This window comes from Oncorhynchus gorbuscha, unplaced genomic scaffold, assembly GCF_021184085.1.
Source record: "Oncorhynchus gorbuscha isolate QuinsamMale2020 ecotype Even-year unplaced genomic scaffold, OgorEven_v1.0 Un_scaffold_308, whole genome shotgun sequence".
Taxonomy (NCBI): Eukaryota; Metazoa; Chordata; class Actinopteri; order Salmoniformes; family Salmonidae; genus Oncorhynchus; species Oncorhynchus gorbuscha.
The window spans coordinates 833,989-843,295 of NW_025745169.1; the positions used below are offsets into that span (position 1 = coordinate 833,989).

Sequence of the window (9,307 nt, forward strand, 5' to 3'; positions counted from 1 at the left end):
ATTAGTGATCTCTGTTGTTATGACACTGTTAACCTACTGTGATCTCTGTTGTTGTGAGACTGTATTAGTGATCTCTGTTGTTATGACACTGTAAACCTACTGTGATCTCTGTTGTTATGACACTGTTAACCTACTGTGATCTCTGTTGTTGTGAGACTGTATTAGTGATCTCTGTTGTTATGACACTGTAAACCTACTGTGATCTCTGTTGTTGTGAGACTGTATTAGTGATCTCTGTTGTTATGACACTGTAAACCTACTGTGATCTCTGTTGTCGTGAGGCTGTATTAGTGATCTCTGTTGTTATGAGGCTGTATTAGTAATCTCTGTTGTTATGACACTGTAAACCTACTGTGATCTCTGTTGTCGTGAGCCTTTATTATGAGCCGTGTTCTGGGTAGTTTATTACAGACCAGCGTTGGTTGACTGTATTAACATGGACCTTGATGAAGCTCAGCCTGGCTGCCTCCGACTGTTCACCTCACTCCCCTGCTGCCCCTAGTGGAGCAGAATCAGTACTGTGATTAGAGTGTAGGGCGGCAGGTAGCCTAGTGGTTAGAGTGTAGGGACGGCAGGTAGCCTAGTGGTTAGAGTGTACGGACGGCAGGTATCTTAGTGGTTAGAGTGGAGGGACGGCAGGTAGCCTAGTGGTTAGAGTGTAGGGACGGCAGGTAGCCTAGTGGTTAGAGTGTAGGGATGGCAGGTAGCCTAGTGGTTAGAGTGTAGGGATGGCAGGTATCTTAGTGGTTAGAGTGTAGGGACGGCAGGTATCTTAGTGGTTAGAGTGTAGGGACGGCAGGTATCTTAGTGGTTAGAGTGTAGGGACGGCAGGTAGCCTAGTGGTTAGAGTGTAGGGACGGCAGGTATCTTAGTGGTTAGAGTGTAGGGACGGCAGGTATCCGTAACGTCGTTCTTCGTTTGTAGAAAGAGAGTCGGACCGAAATGCAGCGTGGTGGTTACTCATGACTTTAATGAAAAAAGTGACACATGGAATAACTATACAAATACAAAAACAACAAACGGAACGTGAAACCTAATTACAGCCTATCTGGTGAAACTACACAGAGACAGGAACAATCACCCACGAAATACACAGTGAAACCCAGCCTACCTAAATACGGTTCCCAATCAGAGACAACGAGAATCACCTGACTCTGATTGAGAACCGCCTCAGGCAGCCAAACCCATACAACACCCCTACTCAGCCGTAATCCCAAATACTACAAACCCCAATTCGAAAATACAATATATAAACCCATGTCACACCCTGGCCTGACCAAATATATAACGAAAACACAAAATACAATGACCAAGGCGTGACAGTAGCCTAGTGGTTAGAGTGAAGGGACGGCAGGTAGCCTAGTGGTTAGAGTGTAGGGACGGCAGGTAGCCTAGTGGTTAGAGTGTAGAGGCGGCAGGGTAGCCTAGTGGTTAGAGTGTAGGGACGGCAGGTAGCCTAGTGGTTAGAGTGGAGGGACGCAAGGTAGCCAGACACTGATGCCTCTAAACGATATTGAGGCATCACAGTACTACAGTATAGTAGAGGCATCACAGCATCACAGTACTACAGTATAGAGGCATCACAGTACTACAGTATAGAGGCATCACAGTACTACGGTATAGAGGCATCACAGTACTACAGTATAGAGGCATCACAGTACTCACAGTATAGAGGCATCACAGTACTACAGTATAGAGACATCACAGTACTACAGTACTACAGTATAGAGTCATCACAGTACTACAGTATAGAGACATCACAGTACTACAGTATAGAGGCATCATAGCATCACAGTACTACAGTATATAGACATCACAGTACTACAGTATAGAGACATCACAGTACTACAGTATAGAGACATCAAGGCATTACAGTATAGAGGCATCACAGTACTACAGTATAGAGGCATCACAGTACTACAGTATAGAGGCATCACATTACTACAGTATAGAGGCATCACAGTACTACAGTATAGAGGCAGCACAGCATCACAGTACTACAGTACTACAGTATAGTAGAGGCATCACAGTACTACAGTATAGAGGCAGCACAGTACTACAGTATAGAGGCATCACAGTACTACAGTATAGTAGAGGCATCACAGTACTACAGTATAGAGGCAGCACAGTACTACAGTATAGAGGCATCACAGTACTACAGTATAGAGGCATCACAGTACTACAGTATAGAGGCATCACAGTACTACAGTATAGTAGAGGCATCACAGCATCACAGTACTATAGTATAGAGGCATCACAGCATCACAGTACTACAGTATAGTAGAGGCATCACAGTACTACAGTATAGTAGAGGCATCACAGTACTACAGTATAGTAGAGGCATCACAGCATCACAGTACTACAGTATAGTAGAGGCATCACAGCATCACAGTACTACAGTATAGTAGAGGCATCACAGCACCACAGTACTACAGTATAGTAGAGGCATCACAACATCACAGTACTACAGTATAGTAGAGGCATCACAGCATCACAGTACTACAGTATAGTAGAGGCATCACAACATCACAGTACTACAGTTTAGTAGAGGCATCACAGCACTACAGTTTAGTAGAGGCATCACAGCATCACAGTACTTCCTTCCTACACCTTAATAAAGCAAGGCCATCTCAGCACCCTGTGACCTGCCTGGCAGCATAGAGGCATCACAGTACTACAGACCTGAATGGCAGAATCCGTTGAGATTCTCACACCTCTACTGGTGTCTGTTGATGAGAGTAGCGACAGCCTGCCCCCCGAGCCCTTCCTAGCAGCGTCTGTTGAGACCCTTATAGAGTATCTGGCAGTGTGTGTGTGTGTGTGTTTGTATGTGTGTGTGTTTGTGTGTGTGTGTGTGTGTGTGCGTGCGTGTGTGTGTGTACAGGAGTTAGCCTAGCGGTTAAGAGCGGTAACCCGAACGGTTGCTGGTTCAAAACCCTGAGACGACTAGGTGAATACATCGGTCGATGTGCCCTTGAGCAAGGCACTAATAACTCCTGTAAGTCGCTCTGGATAAGAGCGTCTGCCAAATGACTAATATGTGGGATTTTGTAACAGAGATCGGGCGAGGCGAGTTGGCGAGGCCGTGGAGAGTTCAGAGGACAGGGGATTGGCTCATGGAGGTTTCATCTCCGAGGGTCAATCTGGCAGGTCATCGTAACAGCAGACAGCACACCACACTCAGGCGTCTTCTGAACCACACCTGACCCCCTGACTGAGTCTACGGCATGCTCCAGGACTGGTGGCATGTGTCAGAATAATGATGAACAAAACATTAGGAACACCTTCCTAATATTGATTTGCACCCCCCCTTTGCCATCAGAACAGCCTCAAACCCTGGCATGGTTTAAATAGACTGTCAGTATGTGGTTTAAATAGACTGTCAGTATGTGGTTTAAATAGACTGTCAGTATGTGGTTTAAATAGACTGTCAGTATGTGGTTTAAATAGACTGTCAGTATGTGGTTTAAATAGACTGTCAGTATGTGGTTTAAATAGACTGTCAGTATGTGGTTTAAATAGACTGTCAGTATGTGGTTTAAATAGACTGTCAGTATGTGGTTTAAATAGACTGTCAGTATGTGGTTTAAATAGACTGTCAGTATGTGGTTTAAATAGACTGTCAGTATGTGGTTTAAATAGACTGTCAGTATGTGGTTTAAATAGACTGTCAGTATGTGGTTTAAATAGACTGTCAGTATGTGGTTTAAATAGACTGTCAGTATGTGGTTTAAATAGACTGTCAGTATGTGGTTTAAATAGACTGTCAGTATGTGGTTTAAATAGACTGTCAGTATGTGGTTTAAATAGACTGTCAGTATGTGGTTTAAATAGACTGTCAGTACGTGGTTTAAATAGACTGTCAGTACGTGGTTTAAATAGACTGTCAGTACGTGGTTTAAATAGACTGTCAGTATGTGGTTTAAATAGACTGTCAGTACGTGGTTTAAATAGACTGTCAGTACGTGGTTTAAATAGACTGTCAGTATGTGGTTTAAATAGACTGTCAGTACGTGGTGTAAATAGACTGTCAGTACGTGGTTTAAATAGACTGTCAATACGTGGTTTAAATAGACTGTCAGTACGTGGTTTAAATAGACTGTCAGTATGTGGTTTAAATAGACTGTCAGTACGTGGTTTAAATAGACTGTCAGTACGTGGTTTAAATAGACTGTCAATACGCGGTTTAAATAGACTGTCAGTACGTGGTTTAAATAGACTGTCAGTATGTGGTTTAAATAGACTGTCAGTACGTGGTTTAAATAGACTGTCAGTACGTGGTTTAAATAGACTGTCAGTATGTGGTTTAAATAGACTGTCAGTACGTGGTTTAAATAGACTGTCAGTACGTGGTTTAAATAGATTGTCAATACGCGGTTTAAATAGACTGTCAGTACGTGGTTTAAATAGACTGTCAGTACGTGGTTTAAATAGACTGTCAGTACGTGGTTTAAATAGACTGTCAGTATGTGGTTTAAATAGACTGTCAGTACGTGGTTTAAATAGACTGTCAGTACGTGGTTTAAATAGACTGTCAGTATGTGGTTTAAATAGACTGTCAGTATGTGGTTTAAATAGACTGTCAGTATGTGGTTTAAATAGACTGTCAGTATGTGGTTTAAATAGACTGTCAGTATGTGGTTTAAATAGACTGTCAGTATGTGGTTTAAATAGACTGTCAGTACGTGGTTTAAATAGACTGTCAGTACGTGGTTTAAATAGACTGTCAGTATGTGGTTTAAATAGACTGTCAGTATGTGGTTTAAATAGACTGTCAGTATGTGGTTTAAATAGACTGTCAGTATGTGGTTTAAATAGACTGTCAGTATGTGGTTTAAATAGACTGTCAGTATGTGGTTTAAATAGACTGTCAGTACGTGGTTTAAATAGACTGTCAGTATGTGGTTTAAATAGACTGTCAGTATGTGGTTTAAATAGACTGTCAGTACGTGGTTTAAATAGACTGTCAGTACGTGGTTTAAATAGACTGTCAGTACGTGGTTTAAATAGACTGTCAGTATGTGGTTTAAATAGACTGTCAATACGTGGTTTAAATAGACTGTCAGTATGTGGTTTAAATAGACTGTCAGTACGTGGTTTAAATAGACTGTCAGTACGTGGTTTAAATAGACTGTCAGTATGTGGTTTAAATAGACTGTCAGTATGTGGTTTAAATAGACTGTCAGTATGTGGTTTAAATAGACTGTCAGTCAACGTGGTTTAAATAGACTGTCAGTACGTGGTTTAAATAGACTGTCAGTACGTGGTTTAAATAGACTGTCAGTACGTGGTTTAAATAGACTGTCAGTATGTGGTTTAAATAGACTGTTAGTACGTGGTTTAAATAGACTGTCAGTACGTGGTTTAAATAGACTGTCAGTATGTGGTTTAAATAGACTGTTAGTACGTGGTTTAAATAGACTGTCAGTATGTGGTTTAAATCGACTGTCAGTATGTGGTTTAAATAGACTGTTAGTACGTGGTTTAAATAGACTGTCAGTGCGTGGTTTAAATCGACTGTCAGTACGTGGCTGATAAACACTGGCATGGTTTAAATACAGTGTACACCCTGATCAACTGCTCTATATGGTGTAGATAATGAAAGGAATTCCCTGTAGCGTCTGGCTTCTAGAACTATTGCTGTTTTTCAGCCATATTCTGTTAGGTTGCATTAGCAACAGAAACCCTGCAAAAAACACAACAACTAAAGGACTAATCATCAAGTAGCTTTGAAGCCTGTGAAGCTGTCAACTTTCTAGCTCTGGTAGCACTTACTTTGGGTTTGTCCCAACTGGCACCCTATTCCCACACAGTGCACTACTTTTGACCTGGTCTGGTCTGCAGTAGTGCACCATATAGGGAATAGGGTGGAGCTGAAACAGTGAGCCTCTGTGTTCTGTTTCTACCGCCTTTGGTCATACTGAGGCGATGATTGAAACGTCTCTGCAACTTGGTGCTGTTTGAAAAGTGTGTGTGTGTTTGAGTGTGTGTGTGTGTGTTTGAGTGTGTGTGTGTGTTTGAGTGTGTGTGTGTGTGTTTGAGTGTGTATGTGTACCAGAGATGTGTGTGTGTGTGTGTTCAGTGTGGTGTGTGTGTGTGTGTTATGTGTGTGTGTGTGTGTGGTGTTGTGTGTGTGTGTGTGAATGTGTGTGTGGAGGAAGGTGCAGGTGGGTGGTGGTGTGTGTGTTTAGGGTGTGGAATATGTGTGTGGAGTGTGGGCAGTGTGGGTGGAGTGTGTGTGGTGTTGTGTGTGTGAATGTGTGTGTGGAGTGTGTGTGTGAACAAAGAGAGCAAACAGGAGCCCATCTGCCTTGTTGTCCTCAACCAGCTAGTCACCCAGAAACCATCACACACACCTGACACAGACACAGCACACACACACACAAACCATCACACAGCCTGACACACAGACACACACACACACAGAAACCACACACACGCCCAGTCTCTTTCTCCACCATGTAATTTGAGCCCTGCGAGCTGAAACAGTGGGTTTGACCCCCCGGTGAACCTGTGAGGACGACAGATTTGACAAACAGAAGCTTTTCATTTAAACCATTTTAATGTATTGTGTTTTTCACCACCGACAGACTGTAGCCCAGTGTACCAGAGATGCGTGGGTTGACTCATAACGGTGCCCGAGGGTTATATCCGCAGGCGTGCGGGTTTAGGGTCGTGGAATATTGTGTGGAGGAAGGGTTGAATAAAGAGAAAACAATACATTTTAAAAAACTAGTGTCTTTAGGCTACGTTCAGAAACCATCACACAGCCTGACTCAGAGGAGGAGCTACGTTCAGAAACCATCACACAGCCTGACTCAGAGGAGGAGCTACGTTCAGAAACCATCACACAGCCTGACTCAGAGGAGGAGCTACGTTCAGAAACCGTCACACAGCCTGACTCAGAGGAGGAGCTACGTTCAGAAACCATCACACAGCCTGACTCAGAGGAGAATTGACTAATTGCTTTTGGGAACTTGGGCATAAAAAAGGTGAACTTCAATCCATGGAGGCAAAAGGACAAAGTCCAGAGTTGAATTCAAGGAGAGAAAAAGCAGAGAAATGTTGTAGTTGAACGTAAAGAGAAGTAATGACTAGCACTGTATTTCACTTGTATTTATTTCACCTTTATTTAACAAGTCAGTTTAGAACAAATTCTTATTTTACAATGACGGCCAAACCCTAACCAGGACGACGCTGGGCCAATTGTGCACCGCCCTGTGGGACTCCCAATCACAGCCGGTTGTAACACGGCCTGGAATCGAACCGGGGTCTGTAGTGACGCCTCTTGCACGAAAATGCAGTGCCTTAGACTGCTGCGCCAATCGGGATACACCTAAATGTGTGTGGTGCGGGTGTGGTGTGTGTGCGTGTGTAGTGTGTGCGTGGTGTGTGTGTGTAATGTATGTGTAGTGTGTGTGTGTGTGTGTGTGTGTGGTGTGTGTGTAGTGTAGTGTAGTGTATGTGGGTGTGCTGTGTGTGCTGTGTATGTTTGTGTAGTGTGTGTGGTGTGTGTGTGTGTGTGTGTGTAGTGTAGTGTAGTGTAGTTTAGTGTAGTGTAGTGTAGTATATGTGTGTGTAGGGTGTGTGAGTGTAGTGTAGTGTAGTGTGTGTGTGTGTGTGTGTGTTTGTGTAGTGTGTGTGTGTGAGGTCTCTGGAAGGTCAGTACTGTGTCATGGCCAGAGCTCGCTGCCCAACACGCTACACACTGCCAAGCTCTCAAGATGAAGCCTTGGCAAAGCCCTCTGCCCTCTCCCCTCTCTTCCTCCTCTGCCTCCCTCCCAGTCCCTTCATCTCTCTATCACTCTCTCTCTCCATCCCCCTCTCCCCCTCTTCCTCCTCTCCTTCTGCCTCCCTCCCAGTCCCTTCATCTCTCTATTGCTCTCTCTCTCCATCCCCCTCTCCCCTCTCTTCCTCCTCTGCCTCCCTCTCTCTCCCTTCATCACTCTATTGCTCTCTCTCTCCATCCCCCTCTCCCCCTCTTCCTCCTCTCCCTCTGCCTCCCTCCCACTCCCTTCTCTCTCCCTTCATCTCTCTATCACTCTCTCTCTTTTCTTCACCCTCTCCCCCTCTCTTCCTCCACTGCCTCCCCCCAGTTCCTTCATCTCTCTATCACTCTCTCTCTCTCCATCCCCCTCTCCCCCTCTCTTCCACCTCTGCCTCCCTCCCACTCCCTTCTCTCTCCCTCTGTCTCTCTATTGCTCTCTCTCCACCCCCCTTCTCTCCCCCCCCCACATGTTAGCCTGCCCCAGTGCAGACACAAGAGGGACTGGGTGGTTGGGATGAGACATACATTAAACTCTGTAATTCTCATCCCTCTTCTCATCCCCAGAGACTAACCCTAGGTCAGCAGAAGGTCAAGCCCTGCCCGAAGTTAGAGGTCAGGGGTTAAAGGTCATGTCCTGTTGACCCTGCGTGTGAGATAAGCGGGCGAGGCTGGGAGCAGTGAGCCCCTTGTGGACGGACCTGGCTGTGGACCACGGTTGTTATTGGCAGCTTGTCAGGCTGAGCAGAGCTGGACAGCAGGAGGTAGCTATGGTGTGCTGTGTTATCCAAGCTGTGTGTGTGTGTGTGTGTGTGTGTGTGTGTGTGTGTGTGTGTGTGTGTGTGTGTGTGTGTGTGTGTGTGTGTGTGTGTGCGTGCGTGCGTGCGTGCGTGCGTGCGTGTGCGTGTGTGTGTGAGCGATACGTCCAGGCGGACTGGTTCATGACTTGTTCCTGTGAACCTCACTCACATCTCATGCAACACTGAATGTGAAGAGCTTCATAGTCTGGGAAATGTATCCAATTGATATTGATGTTTATCATTATCCAGGATATTAGAACCAAGTGGACAGAATGGGTTATTTTTGACAGAATGGGTTATTTTTGACAGAATGGGTTATTTTTGACAGAATGGGTTACTTTTGACAGAATGGGTTATTTTTTGACAGAATGGGTTATTTTTGACAGAATGGGTTACTTTTGACAGAATGGGTTATTTTTGACAGAATGGGTTATTTTTGACAGAATGGGTTATTTTTGACAGAATGGGTTATTTTAATTTTTATTTAAGTTATTTTTGTTTGTTATTTTCATTCAATGATCCTCAGATTTTATTGAACACCATTTTATTATTTAATAAAAAATGCATCTGCATCTGGGTTGAGTAAATCACATTTAATTTCAAGAGTTGTTCACGACATTACAGAGAGACTACATTTACATTTAAGTCATTTAGCAGACGCTCTTATCCAGAGCGACTTACAGATTGGTGCATTCACCTTATGACATCCAGAGACTACTCTCTTCAAAGTCAAGAAGGGACT

At 44.1% G+C, this 9,307-nt stretch overlaps 1 long non-coding RNA gene across 2 annotated transcripts in view; it reads left to right on the top strand.

The window, feature by feature from the left end:
• LOC124017678 overlaps positions 1 to 8,530 on the top strand; it is a 70,915-nt gene extending 62,385 nt beyond the window's left edge. For both annotated transcript variants that reach the window (XR_006835517.1, XR_006835518.1), the window contains one exon: positions 8,333 to 8,530. This is a non-coding gene — a long non-coding RNA (uncharacterized LOC124017678). The remainder of the gene's footprint in view (positions 1 to 8,332) is intronic.
• The last annotated feature ends 777 nt before the right edge of the window (positions 8,531 to 9,307 follow it).